The following is a 14,774-nucleotide window of genomic DNA, read 5'->3' on the forward strand; positions in this document are numbered from 1 at the left end:
TAGTTCACAGTACATCGTCCTTTTTGGAAGATGATTACAAAAGTCTTAAAAATGGTCTTAACTGCTTCGTTTGAGCGAGTCTACCACTTTCTAAAAAATTTAGAGTGCGGGTTGGACGCGTTTCCGCGTCCCTCGTCATTTACATATTTACGTTGTCCGATTAGTGAAACGCGGTTGTAAAGTTATCGGACAATATATCGACAATCTTTATTAATTAAATATAAGTACTTTACATTGAAACTAAGAGTTTTGTAATAACAAAACTACCGCGCTAGAGTGACATCTGGCGGGTGTCGGACTCTACAATTTTGTTATTACAAAACTCTTAATTTTCAATTTAATGTATTTATATTTAATTAATAAAAATTGTCGATCTCTTGTTCGACAAATATACAGTCGCGTTTCGTTAGTCCGACAAATCTACAGCCGCGTTTCGTTAGTCCGACAACGTAAATCTGTTAATGACGAGGGACGCGGAAACGCGTCCAACATGCACTCTGAAATTTTTCAGAAAGTGGTAGACTCGCTCAAACGAACCAGTTATGGCTATTTTTAAGACTTTTGTAATCATCTTCCAAAAAGGACGATGTACTGTGGACTAATATGTTCCTAAATTAATTCCTAAAAATTAATTATAATTATCAACTAATTCACATACGGTCACGTCTTATTTTTTTTAATTCTTTAGTGCCCTACACTAAACTCATTCACCTCATACAAGAAGTGGATAAAACATATTTGAAGTAATTATAAAATATCTCGAATATATCTAATAGTATTTTTAAATTTAACTAAACTTCTATCTAATCTTCCTAAGCTAAGCTAATATTTACCCGAACGACTAAAAATGTAACGTTACGTTAAAGTCAATTCCTATATTTTACTATTTCAGTCTGCTTGTTTTTGTTGTTATTCTTCTTACTAACTATTACGGTTGAAAATAAAACATTTAGTGTCTCTTACTTCTTCTTCTTGTAGTGCCTATCCGTTTCGGATGTTGGCGATCATCATGGCAATCTCTACTTTGCACACTGCTGCTCTGAAAATATTTGTAGTGGTTGTGTTGAACCACGTACGTAGATTTTTCAGCCACGAAATCCTTCGCCTACCTGGTCCTCGCTTTCCCTCTACTTTTCCCTGTAAGACCAGTTGCAGCAGTCCATATCTTTCACTGTTCCTCATGATGTGACCGAGGTATTCGATTTTGGCTGTTTTTATTTTGATTAACAGCTCTTTTTCTTTTTGCATTCTCAGCAAAACACCCTCATTAGTAATGTGGTCGGTATAAGATATCTTCAGGATTCGACGATAAAGCCACATCTCGAAAGCCTCAATTTTCTTGCAGGTGGCGTCTGTGAGAGTCCACGACTCAACTCCGTACAACAGTATAGGAAAGATATAACATCGTAGTAATCTGACTTTTATGGGTATCGACAAATCATGACATTTGAACAACTTTGCCATTTTTTGAAATGCAGATCTTGCTTTGTCTATCCTACATTTGATTTCTATAGAATGGTCCCAATTTTCATTGACGTTCGTACCAAGGTAGGTTTATGTTTTTACTCTTTTTATTTGTTGACCATTCACACTGATTCGTCCAAATTGCTGTTTGTTCTTAGAGATAATCATACATTTTGTTTTCTTAGTGTTTAGTGAAAGTCCGTATCTCTGACTGACTTCTGCGATTCTGTTCATTAACTCCTGTAGGGCTTCAGAACTGTCAGCGAATACCACAGTGTCGTCTGCGTATCTTATGTTATTGATACATTCTCCGTTAATTCGAATTCCGGCTTCTTGAAAGATTTCCTCAGAGTAGATGTTAAAGAGCAGTGGGGATAGTATACATCTCTGACGGACCACACGTTTGATTTTGATATCGTCGGATTCTCCTGCCTCTGTCCGGATAGAGGATGTTTGATTCCAGTACAGATTGCTGATAATCCTCAAAATCACAGGTGTTAATTCCAATATTGGTTAATATCTCCATCAGCTTGTCGTGCTTTACTGTATCTCTTATACTGTGTCTCTTACTTAACTATTTCAATTATGTGTCCTTTTGTTTGTCTAAAGGTACGTGCGAGCCGCGCACTTTGCTCCGTGTGTGCGCAGCGCGTTCGTTAGATTAGTACGTGTTTTGAAGTACATGGAACAAACGGCACAAACGGCGCGCACAGGGCGCACCACTATCCAACTTCTGTCAGCGCCACGAACGCTCGGCGCACACACGGCGCAAAAACGGCGCGATGTGCGTGGCGCACATATCTATACTACCTTAATACTAACACTTACTGTAAGATATTGTCTATTATTATGCAAATATTTCCATTATTTCCCGCAAAAATTTTAACCTGAATTTATTATTTACGTTAAAAATGTCTAAGTTATATTTATAATTTTACGGTACTTTAGAGATTTAAAAAAAAATTACAACCTTAATTTTTACATTCAATTTAATGATTAGGTACTTGTCTTATAACTTTATTTATTGTTAATTCTGCGTGTTTATTTGACATTTCTAACAATTTTGATGTATTTTTTTACATTTTTCCCATAAATTTCGTTAAAAATTTTTTTGTTTTCTTATTCTTGCCTGGTCTTAGCAAATACATATTTCTTTATTTTTCTTCATATAATAGCATTTCTACATTGTACATAATTTATAATTCATCTTCATACACATATGTCTTCATATTCATATTTCATATAACATTCACATATCATTTATATATCACTTATGTCAATATCATTTCATTTCATATATTATTATAATAATCACTTCATTTATCTAGCCCCGATACCTACGTTTGACCTTAATCAAAGTGGTTTAACTCGATGGGTAGTTTTCCACTTCAAATTCTTCTCATATTTCACAACTTCAAATCTTGTTTTGATCCAGTGCTTATCCATAAATAAGCTGGGTAACCTTCATTACACACAGTGTGTCTTTTATAGTTTCCAAGCTTCTATAAATAATTTAGTACCTTCTTACTTTGACAAGAAATAGAAATAGTTTACAAAACCTTGGCACAAAGTATAAGAAAAAGGCTAACTCAATATTCGGGAAAAATATTGGGAGAATACCAGGCAGGTTTTAGAAACAACAGATCAACGACGGACTAAATATTTGCCTTAAAAAATACAGACTACCTGTTACGAACGTAAAACAGTACTATATGCTTTGTTCGTCGACTTTAAGTAGACACAGTAAACAGACAGCAGATGTACAAACTGATGAAAGAATTGGGGATTTCAAGTATAATTGTCAGGATGGTAAAGATGACGATGGAAAACACAACAAACGAAATAGCATGGAAAGGGTGCACACTATCAACCACTGCATTCAATCTGATATTGGAAGGAATAATTAGGAAAAACAGAATAAACATGCAATAAACGATATTTAAAAACGGTCACCAATGCATAGCATTTGCAGATGATTTGGCACTATGAGCAACAAGCAAGAAAGAACTACAAAATTTAATGAAAAACATAATAATATAAGCCAAAAAATTGGGACAAAATAAAAGAAGAAAAGACAAAGTATATGATAATGGAAGAGATCCAAAAGAAATAGAAAATAACATCATAGTACAAATAGATGGAGAAAAAACATACTCGTTCAAAAGAGCCAAAGAAGTTAATTATCTGGGAGCCAAAATAGATGAAAATGGTCATGAGAAAGGGGAGATAAAGCCAAGATTAGCACATTTAAAAAGCACATTAATAAAATCCAAATACGTATCAAGGAAAACAAAAATAAAAATTTATGAGACTGTTATCAGACCTACAGTAACATATGCATGCGAAACCTGGGTGCTGAAAAAGTTATAAACAGATCTTTTAGAAAGATGGGAGGGAAAATGCAAAGAACAATATATGTAGGTGTGAAAATAGAAGGCCAATGGAGAAGAAGAACCCATTACAATTTGTTCCTTGCAATGTTTATACTACATCCTTTGTTTTTACCCATCGTAATTTCTATGGCGTCCTTTTTACTTCTAGAAATGTATAACCTGGTTTATTTATGTAAAAGTCAAATTTTAAATAAACTACTTATTATCTGTAAGTAACTATGTGTTATCTCACATAACCTTTCCAAGGGCAATGAGAATTACAAAATGCTTTCAAAGAACTCCTAAAACCCACCTAAGTTAAAACATTCTTAAATTTCCAAGAATGTAAATTTGGCACGACCACTAACGTCTCCATTAATTTTCCGGAAGCATCGCATGCGAAATAGAGATAGAGCCAGTAGGTATAACAAATGCAATCAGGTGCGCCAAATAATTTGCCTCTCCCACAAAATAAAATAAATATACAATATACACCCTGCAACACCAGCAACGTTCTGTGCCGTAGGCAGAGATCTTTTTTTCGGATAAAATATTTTTTTCTTTATTAAATTCTTTTAACATTGATATAAATCTGAATAAAACAGATTAACGTAAATATATTTGTTATTTGGTAAACATTAGTAAAAAATTAATATAAGGTTGAATCCTCGAGTATACAGGGTGTAACAAAAATACAGGTCATAAATTAAATCACATATTTTGGGATCAAAAATAGTTCGATTGTACCTAACTTACCTTAGTCAAAATGAGCATACAAAAAAAGTTACAGCCCTTTGAAGTTACAAGATAAAAATCGATTTTTTCTAATATATCGAAAACTATTAGAGACTTTTTAATGAAAATAGACAGGTGGTATTCTTATGGCAGGAGTATTTTAAAAATAAATTATAGTTAAATTTGTGCACCCCATAAAAATTTTATGGGGTTTTGTTCCCTTAAACCCCCCCAAACTTTTTTGTACGTTCCAATTAAATTATTGTTGTGGTACCATTAGTTAAACACAATGTTTTTTAAACTTTTTTGCCTCTTAGTACTTTTTGGAAAAGCTAGTTTTTATCGAGATATTTTGAATATTTGTCAAATCCACCACATATTTGTATACTGTTACGTACGATTGTAGAGACCTGGTAATAATATGAATTTTTTTTTATAAATTACAGTTTGAGGTATATTTTAAACCATATTAGGAAAGAAGCCACATCTCGATAAAAGGTGCCTCATCGGAAAAATACTAAGAGGCAAAAAAGTTTTAAAAACATCCTGTTTAACTAATGGTACCGCAATAATAGTTTAATTGGAACGTACACAAACAATTGGGGGGCTTAAAGGCACAGAACCCCCCTAAAATTTTTATGTAAACATAGTAAAAAAGAAGCCGCATCTCGATTAAAACTGGTTTATCGAAAAAATACTAAGAGGCAAAAAAGTTTTAAAAACATTGTGTTTAAATAGGGGTACCACAATAATAATTTAATTGGAACGTACAAAAAAGTTTGGGGGGGTTTAAGGGAACAAAACCCCCATAACATTTTTATGGGGTGCACAAATTTAACTATAATTTATTTTTAAAATGTTCCTGCCATAAGAATGCAACTTGTCCATTTTCATTAAAAAATCTCTAATTGTTCTCGATATATCGGAAAAAATCGATTTTTATTGTGTAACTTCAAAGGGCTGTAACTTTTTTTGTGTGCACATTTGTACTAAGGTAAGTTAGGTTCAATCGAACTATTTTTGGTCCCAGAATATGTGATTTAATTTATGACCTGTATTTTTGTTACACCCTGTAGTTGGTGGTCCGAAAAGTACTTAGCCTCTCAGCTCGAGAGCGCCACTATCGCAAAAGAAATCAATTATGGTATAAAACATTACAAGACTACGTTAAACAAGAGACACGGAAAAAGAAAAAACCATGGATGATAGAAGAAATTTTAAACATGATAGACGAAAGAAGAAAATACAGAGGTAAAAATGAAGCAACATACAATAGGTCTGGATCCCGCGTATGAAAAAAAAGTTGATTAATAGCAAGCTGAAAATTTGTTAATAGCTTAAGGGTGTCTAGTCGGATAAACTTTGATATATCGGAACACTGGAACAGGGGCAGTTTAATTGTGGAACAGCTTAAAAATTTGGAATGATCAGACCACGAAAACGGCACATTTATTTTGTCCGACAAAATAGACTTAAACTCTCCGAACAGAGATTAAACTCTTATGCAAAAATCAGACTGCTATTTATCACCTGTCATAATTCCTGTCATTTGACATATTCTACATGTTCCACTCATTAAAACGCCCATTTGGTGATAATTAATAGTTTTCGACTTATTCGCTATCGAAAGTGATAGTTTTATATCGAAAAAATCAACGTTTTTCGATATACTCATTATTACGATTCACTAAATTTTGGCGGAGAAAACTTTTTTTTAAACCAAGTTCTTGGGAATTAAATAACCTACAATTTCATATTTAATAGTATATTACTTTATGAGGCGGAGAAGCATGACTTTTCTTGACGCGCCCGATATTACGCGCCGAACGAAGTGAGGCGCGTAATAGATGGCAAGTCAAGAAAAGTCGCTTCTTTGCCGAATAAAGTATACTATTTTTTCTTCAAACGTAGCAAAATCTAGAATGCCTCAAACGACATGGGGGCTGGAAATCAAGCACGGTTGCCGAAGGATATATAGAGGATTCAATAAGAAATGAGAACGATAATGCTCAAAAAATTTTAAACCCTCATGATTCGCCAACATCGGGAATGATTGCTGAAAGTTGTGCTCGTCCATCAGTATCATCAACAATTACCAATGCGTATCAAGAGTCGGGAACATTTTTGCACGGTTTCAATTTTGAAAATGCCTCATTAACTAATTGTACTTTTAATATTACTATAAATAAAAATGATGTTTAATTGTTGTTAATGACATTTGTATTGTTGCTTTGTGACATGTTTCATATTGTTGCCATGACAACATTTTTCCCTCCGCCGTAAAGAAATGGGAAAAAAACTGCTGCCGGCGGAGACATCAAACTTTGACAGGATCAAGTTAGATAAGTAATGTCATCATTATTTGACGTTTGAAGAAAAACATTTTTTCGTATCTCTGATGCTAATCTTTCTACTCTGAAGAAAATGACATTTTTTATCAAACTACAAAAATTCGTTATTTGCTTTTAATTCCATTTTTTTTAAAACTAATCATTTTAAGCCAGTCAAACTCCTAAAATCTATTAATAACACATAAATAAACAACAATGGATAAGGCGTATGATTAAAAACACCGCTAACTTACATTATTGTGCTTTCAGTTGGAGTTCTCCTCTTTTCTTCAAAAAAATATATTGATTTTTTAACCGTAACTTTTTTATTTTTTATCTTAGAAAGTTTGTTAAAAAAGAATTTTGTAGGTTTTTACAAGACCTATAAGCGTAATAATATTAAATATTTTTAACATCCTCAGTCGCAAAAAAAGTGACTTTGAAAGGGTTGGTAAAAGTGGTTTTTGCATGTTATTACAAGTTTTAATTGTCAATAGCTCTCTCAATTTTTGACGTAAAAGAAATTTTTGGAAACCACGTTCTTGGGAATTAAATAAGCTACAATTTAATATTTGAATATTTTTTCGTATTTCTGATGCTAATCTATCTATTCTGAAAAAAGGCCATTTTTTCCAAACTACAAAAATTCGGTATTCGATTTTAACTAATTTTTTTTTTAAATTAATCATTCTAAGCCGGTCAAACTTCTAGAACCTATTAATAATACATTAATGAAGAAGAGCAAATAAGGTCAATGACTTATTTTAATTAGGGTGGTGGATAGGAGGTTGCTTCCCATCACTTTTTCGCTGAAAAAAAATAGGGACTGAGATTCTTTTCATTATAAGTCACTTAATTGTTGAGCTAGAAACTTTTTTTTATTTCTGGAGATAGATATTTTTAAATACTTTAAATTAGTTTTAACAAGTTATCCTTGAAAAATTCATAGTTTTCCCGTCTTTTAATTAAAAGAAACGGGTTTGTTTATTTTTCCAAAGGAACATCTGTGTTAAGTTGGCTTTCACCTTTCTCTTTGTGAAGACAGAGGAATCAACTCAACCACCCACATGCTTGTGGTATAGTCATATGGTGCCTTGAGGTATACCTTTTAAATTTCACCCATCGCCAGGGTTTAATAAATAATATGCCAATGAAAGACCTTTGGTCGGCATTTTAAGGGTTTTAACCAATGTATTTTTGGTGGCTTGTGATGCTCTCTTTAGAGCGAAAACGTTCTGTATTTTAATGTAGCCCTTTATTGGGGTTTTCAAACTAATATACCTTTTACACAGAAGATCTTTTTCTTCAATTTTTTAAAGTTGTTTTGATAAATCGAAAATTTTTGGAGTTATTAGTAGAAAACTTATTAAAAACATTGCTTTTTTTAGATATAAAACTAAAAATTTCGTTAGCGAATAAAATGATTTATCAAATAAATGCATAGTACGTTTTTTGTTTAGAATGACTGTTTTTACCAACTTTTGCGGTCAAAATATAATAAAAATTTCCACCTCCGAGATGGGTGGCAACCACCCCCATGGTAAAAGCGCCTTTTGGAATGATATAGATTTTGATCCTTGGACTATCAACTACTTATTCTCAAATTTTCAAGCAAATCGATCCATTCTGTTAAAATTGCGAGGTTTTGTCCTATTTTAAGCTTCATTATTTGGACTATAAAGGCGTACAGGAAAATGGATTATGGTGTACAAGCTATAGTTTTGAGCTTTGTTGCCTTTATAGTGAGCCTAGTATTGGTAAGTCTATCAAAATAATCAGGCTGCGGTGGCTAAGCCACTTATAAGGAATAATTTAGATGGAGCCGTCAAAACACTTTATACCAAAGAACGGATGGGGTGAGGAGAAGAGGCAGCCCCAGAGCACGATTTAAGGACCAGGTAGAAGGTGACTTACAAGTATCAAGAGTACGAAATTGGAAAACCAAGGTGAAGGATGGGAAGGAATGGAAGCTGATTCTAGAACTGGTCAAGACGCACCATTGGTTGTAGAGCAAATGATGATGGTGAATGACTAAATTATCCTTCATTTAAATTTTTTGTTATACTACCTCATTTGGAAACCTTATTATTTTTTTCCCGAAACCTTGTAATTTTTTCTCCAATCTTGTTTCCGTTAATTGTCTCCAATGTGAATCTTAAACTAATTTTGCATCTACTATAAATTTTTGTTTGGATTAAAATTGTTTCATTTTATGTTGTATATATTTTATAACTAATCTATAAAATATAAATCCGCCAAAATTAAATGAAATTTATTTATTTCAATATAATAATAAATAAGCTTTAGAGTTAACGTCCAGTTTTGCTTAACAAATCTGTCAGAATTTATTAATTATTCACAGCTATTCAGTAAATGTTCATTATATGATACTCATTGCATTTACATCATTTTACTTAGTCGACTATGGAAATCCGTCATTATTCGCTCAATTCATAGAGTGTGAACTCGGCGAACATTGTTTAATAGAGCATGCTTCGAATCGAATTTCCTCGCCCATATATCTTTTCAACATGCAAAGTTTTTCCCTGCCCGTAGGCCGCTGAAAATCACAAAATATGCGAAAATATCGGTCCCTCATACGTTCTCCTCGTTCTGCGCTCCGTTCGTTTTGGCCCAAGGCACAACTGTGTGGTAGACGGTTTCAAATTTGAAATTACAAAAGGCTGTTGGTATTAAACAATTAAAATTTTTTTGCGTGTTGTTCGAGTTTGTTTTATGTATCAATGTTGTTTCAAATTTATCAAACATGTACCAGATTTTATCCAGAAGCTAATTTTGATATTAACCCACTAGTACTCAGAAATGTGTGATAAAATTGCAAAAACATATATTGGCAATGAGTTAACATACAATCAAAAGAAACTTCTTCTTCTTCTTCTTCTTCTTCTTCTTCTTCTGGTGCCTATCCGTTACGAATGTTGGAAATCATTCTGGGAATGATAATCTTATTAGCTGCTGCTTTGAAAAGCCCTGTAGTGGATGTCGCAAACCAAGTCATCAAGTTCTTGATCCAAAATATTCTTCTTCTTCCAACGCCTATTTTATCATTCACCTTTCCCTGCAAAATGCATTTTAACAGTTTGTTTCATTTCTTGTGATGTGGCCGAAATATTCTAATTTTCTTCTTTTCAGCGTGCACATTATTTTCTTCTCTTTGTTAAGTTTTTGAAGTAATTTGGAATTTGATATTTTTTCCATCCATGATATCTTAAGAATTCTTCTTTATGTCCACGTTTCGTACGCTTTCAGTCTCTTCGTTGTTGCTTCCGTTAGAGTCCAAGACTCTACTCTATATAATAAGATTGAGAATACATAATATCGGAGTAGTCTGAGTTTTAGTTCGAAATTTAAATTATGTGATTTGAACAGCTTGGACCTTTGGATGAACGCTGACCTTGCTTTTTCTTTTCTAGCTTTTATATCTTGGGAGTGGTCAAACTGCTCATTTAATGTAATATAAGAAACGGTTACGGCACACTTCTTCTTTTCCCGCCAGCCCGTCAGGTGTTTTCTCAAGAAGTGTTGAGGAGATAAATAGAAAATGACAAAACAGGAATCTTTCAACACAAACAAAAATAGAAATATAGTCTCAGATAGAACAGGCATGTTAAATATACTCAGTGACATTAGAACTGTTAACCCAGAAGGAATCATTTCTTAAACTTAATTTTTTTGGCAGCACAATGACTGTATTTAAAGCATGCTATGAGAATAATATCAATACCCCCAAAATCACCGAGAGAATAAACTCTCTGAACAGGAACTTCACAATCAAAGTAATCAACGGCCCCCCTTCCGACACACAAGAATCTCTCAAATGTTCCTGTTCATCTTCCGGCCACGTACTCCACCGAAAGCCCAAACGCAAAAAGATTCATGTACCGTCCGCTCTAATGCAAACATGCATTGACGAACTCCTGGTGGAGTACGAAAACATCCTTGAGGCTACCCCGTTAGCCTACCGTATCCACCTCTAACATTTCCTCTTCCCTACCCCGAACAGGGAGAAGTTGGTTTTTTGCGGTTTCCCAACTTCATTGCACAATTATACCTGTTCGTCCCAAGAAAATAGCCGCAACTATTTTCTCCACTCGAACGCACACTGTCCACGCTGCGCTCAAAGCCACCTCCTGACCGCCGACGAGGGACGCAGGTTCGCCTGTCGTTGTACAATGGTTTCTAGGGAGACTGGTCGAGAGCAAAGCACGGACAGTACACGTAAATGTCTATGGAACCAACAACAATCCATCAAACTTTCTTCTCTGTTGACTTCTTAGCCTTCTGGACACCACCGTCCGGCATAACCCAGGATCCAAGAACACCAGGACACGGCGCTTGCCCCAGTGTGTTTTTCGGACTGTTTGCTTTTGCTGCCAACACTACACATTCACTACAAACCCTGAAGAGGACAAAATCCTAAACGGGGAAGCACATTGAACGCATTTCTTCTAAGCATTTTCTAGACAAGCAAATCAAACAATGTGATGATAAATAATATCAATGTTTTATATTTTATAGTTTTTGTAAAAATAAAGTTTTATCTTTACATTTTTTTGTTAAAAGACCAATTTATAAAGACCGGTTGGTTTGTTGTGTTAGCTATTATCCCTCGGTCTAATTGTATTCAGTGCAAGAATATACCTCGAGTTCGAAGACACCAAAATACCACCATTTTGGCGATTTTGACAGGGGTAGATTTATTGCCTATAGAGATATGGGTTTGTCGTATTGCGAAATTGGCCGTCGTGTTAATTGTACGGTAATGACAGTTATGTGAGTGTGTCGTGTGTGGATAAACGAAGGTAGAGGAACAGGGAGAAAACCAACTGGTCAACCGAGGTGTACCACAGGGCGTCAAGATAGGTGCTTTATACTACCGTTTTGCTACTACGCGTCAAATCGCTGATCAATGGTTTGGAGTAGAAGGTAGACTTCTTACTATACGTACCCTATACCGTAGCATTTGAGCGTTTGGACTGGTTTCATTCCGCCCACAACGAGTGCTTCCTTTGTCTGCGGACCACTGTCATAAACGTTTGAATTGGTGCAGAGAACGGCAGCATTGGGTGGCAGAGTGGCATAATGCAGCATTCAGCGATGAATCGTGATTTTGTTTAGGCATGCATGATAGTCGTAAGATGATAAGACGCCGCCGTGGAGAGCGACGAGATATCGGGTTTGCTGTAGAGAGGCTTCTACACTCTACACAGGACAGCAAACTCTAACAAGAGTTATTTGTCGACAAGGTAAGTGGTATGCATAACGTAACATAAGAGAGACGAGATTGTTTAATGAAAGCTCTGTAATGTTTTGGGGTGGAATTTGCTTGAGAATAAGTACGGATTTGATATCTACGTGGAGGCTCTTAAAATAGCGAGTGGCACATTACACAGATATTTTTTCTTTGAACACTCTGTTTCTTTCGCACTATATATGGGAAATAATTTCATCTAAGTAGTCAAATCCGCTTATCAGAATACCTGTTAAAGGGATATCCCGCTTTAAGAAATAGAAATTTGCGGTCCCGGAACGTTTCTACCAGCCACCAGTGATCGGTTATTAAAATAACCCTGTTATAAGAATACTTTTACTTGACACGAAGGCTATTCCAATAAGCGGGTTCGACTGTAGTATGATAAGACATGGCCTCCTCACGTATCGCATGTTGTCAGTTAAAACAAATTAATATTAAAAAGTAAATCTAGTTTCTTTGTTATTAAAGATATCAGAGACATTAAAAAAATAAAATGTTCACAAAATATGAGACTACAAAACAGTATCGATGTATACTATCCTTTGTACATTTTCCTTCCTAGAGGGTGTCATAAGGCCACAATACGATTCTGATGTATACTCATATTTGTACCTCGTACTCCCTACAGGGTGTCTCAAACTTAAAATAAGAAAAACATTTCTTTCTTCCACCCGGTATAAGTACAAAACAGAAGTTTGAGTAAACCTTTGCACATCTCTGTAAAGACTAAAGAAAAATTCAAAATAAAAAAATTAGCGACATCCGTTCGTGCGTTCACGAAAAAATCAAATATGAAAATGAACATAATTTACTATATCCCTAACTTATGCCTCTATTGTACATAGCTATTACCGTTTAACAAAATCTAATACAACCCTCTTAGTTGTAAGTAAAATGAGAATGGAATTTAATAAAATTAATCAATGAAAAGAAAACCCGACAGCTTCCGTTCAAAATAAATCCGATACAATTCGCTAGAGTTTCTCTGACAAGACGAACAGTATAATTTGATTCAAACCACAACTCTCTCGGCTGTTGTCTCTGTTGGAATACCTAACAAGTCATTCGGAGGCACAAGGTTCGTGTTACTTTAAATCTAAGTTTAATTTGCAACCTAAAGTCGGAGCTTTGAACTCCGTGGGACTGCGTTTTCTCGAATTCCTGTAGTACAATTTTGTGATTTTAAAGAAATATTGGTTCTATGCTCAGCTTAAACGTGCGTATAAATCATTTGACAAAATGAACCAATACTACTGCAATCTTTAGATTTTAGGGCATTTTAGTTCACTTTAACATAACGATGGCTTAGTGTGAAAACCTCGTATCTCACTAAATTACAATTTTACAGAAGAGGCAAAATGAGCACATTAAGACAAATATCTGATATTGGCCTAGAGCTAAAAGTGTTAAGTGCTGCTATTCAATTGGAAATACAAATATTAACTATGAAAAACACGTAAATATCCTTGCAGTATATAGAGCCTTTGCCCAAGTAACTATGATAACCTCGTATATCTTGATATACGTGGTTTTCATCTCAAATGAGATTGTGTTTATTATTATCTACGAGGTTTTCATTTTTCGTAGCTTATTGCACAGTGTGATATTTCAGCAAAGATCAACATAGATCCACACTTCAAAGAAGTACGCAAGCGGAAAAAGAAGCGGATGTTTGACGAAAAAGCAGAAGATGAATCAAACGAACTATCAGAGGAAAAAAAGTTTGAGCTCTTAACTATACAAATTATAGACAGGATTCTTTCTGAACTGCGACAAAGATTTGAAGCCATCCAAAATGTGAATGTTTTATTTGGTTTCTTAAATGGGGCTAAATTTGAACAAATGTCTGAAAAGGAGTTAAAGACCCATGCTAACGAACTGGCTGTTACCTACAAGGATGATTTGGATCAGAGTGAGTTGGAAGTAGAAGTGGAAAGCTTCAAGTACCATGCATTGGATTTAGGCTCTAACATGAAAAAGGCTACTCCACTCGACCTTTTGGTTTATATTTGCCAAAACGGTCTCCATGATGCCTATCCCAATATAACCACAGCTTTTAAACTTTTTCTTACAATTCCCGTTTCAGTCGCATCAAATGAAAGAAGTTTTAGTAAACTGAAGATAATAAAAAACTACATCAGGAACTTGACAGGACAACAACGACTAACCAACTTGGCCATCATATCAATAGAGCACAAAATAGCTTCAGCAATATCTTTTGATGACATTGTTAAAACATTTGCAGCAAAAAAAGCCCGAAAAGTTTCATTTTAAAGTTTGTTTAGGGCTTTCATTTTGTACAAAAATGTAATTATCATCTATTTAAGAAATTAAATAATTATTATTTAATATCTTACATTGAGCAATTATTTACCATACCTTTCTCCTTTTAGACGAAGACTTCATAAATAATTGTGAAAAAAAGCAATTTATTACTTTTTTGTGGTTCATTGGTATTTAGGGTGGTTGAGTCTTTGTATGACTCATGAGGCATCTGGCCGGGGGGGGGGGCAAAGTCATTTCTTGCCCCGGGTGAAATACGGCCTAGTTACGTCCCTGTTGCACACCTCCAAATACTAGGTTGATACAGTACAAATC

Source organism: Diabrotica virgifera, chromosome 4 (genome assembly GCF_917563875.1).
Source record: "Diabrotica virgifera virgifera chromosome 4, PGI_DIABVI_V3a".
NCBI classification, from domain to species: Eukaryota; Metazoa; Arthropoda; class Insecta; order Coleoptera; family Chrysomelidae; genus Diabrotica; species Diabrotica virgifera.